The sequence below is a fragment of the Mustelus asterias genome, unplaced genomic scaffold, assembly GCF_964213995.1.
Source record: "Mustelus asterias unplaced genomic scaffold, sMusAst1.hap1.1 HAP1_SCAFFOLD_310, whole genome shotgun sequence".
Taxonomy (NCBI): domain Eukaryota; kingdom Metazoa; phylum Chordata; class Chondrichthyes; order Carcharhiniformes; family Triakidae; genus Mustelus; species Mustelus asterias.
This window is the reverse complement of record NW_027590274.1, coordinates 405,888-406,734: the sequence shown is the minus strand read 5'-3', so window position 1 is coordinate 406,734 and position 847 is coordinate 405,888. Positions and strand designations below refer to the sequence as shown.

Below are 847 nucleotides of genomic sequence, written 5' to 3'. Positions count from 1 at the left end.
TAAACATACTCAATGAAAGTTTATCAGTGGAATCTTACTTAAAATGGCCAACTTTCTTTTGAAAATTAATGACCTAAGATAAATTTCTTCATCGAAGGTGACTGGATTGAGTAAACATTTGTCTGAATTGGTTTAAAGTTACTGAAAATACATTTTTTCATCGAAACTGAAATGGAGTTTACGAACTATTTTAAAAATTTACACCGAGCCAGCCAGGAGTCGAACCTGGAATCTTCTAATCCGTAGTCAGACGCGTTATCCATTGCGCCACTGGCCCACATATGGGGAATTTGCAACATTTGCTACATATTGGCCAGACGGTTCAAAGCCGGGCAGAAACCAATACGTTTAAGTGAGGAAAGGTTGCTTAATTCATATTTTATTTACTGCCATCCCTAATGGCCCTTGAATTCAGTCAATCTGCTGTGTTGGAATTCAGCCTGCTTCTCTGCGTTTAATTTCCAGCGACAGTAACACGACTCAACCCCTAACTACTCCCTCTGTGAATCCACTGCCGAACATTACCCGAGTAGAATATCTTACAATCAAAGACATTGGCTCTTACTTATGCCTAAAAATACATTCAGGGAAAAAGAGAAGTGCTGAAAATTCACAACAAAATGAACAGGAAAGAAGATGCGCTTATTGTGACTCAGGAGACATTTTATCAGTTCGAGGTGGCTACAAGAGCAGGTCAGAGGCTGAGAAACCTGCGGCGAATAACTCACCTCCTGACTCCCAAAAAACAGACCACGATCTACAAGGCACAAATCAGGAGTGTGACAGAATACTTTCCACTTGTCTGGAGGATGCAGGAATTCACCAAACGCACATTAGACAGCACCTT

At 40.7% G+C, this 847-nt stretch overlaps 1 non-coding gene across 1 annotated transcript; it reads right to left on the bottom strand.

Annotated features, from left to right (window-relative positions):
- Positions 1-204: 204 nt before the first annotated feature.
- trnar-acg (transfer RNA arginine (anticodon ACG)) lies at positions 205-277 on the bottom strand. Its single transcript has one exon. It is a non-coding gene; the product is annotated as a tRNA-Arg (tRNA).
- Positions 278-847: the final 570 nt, after the last annotated feature.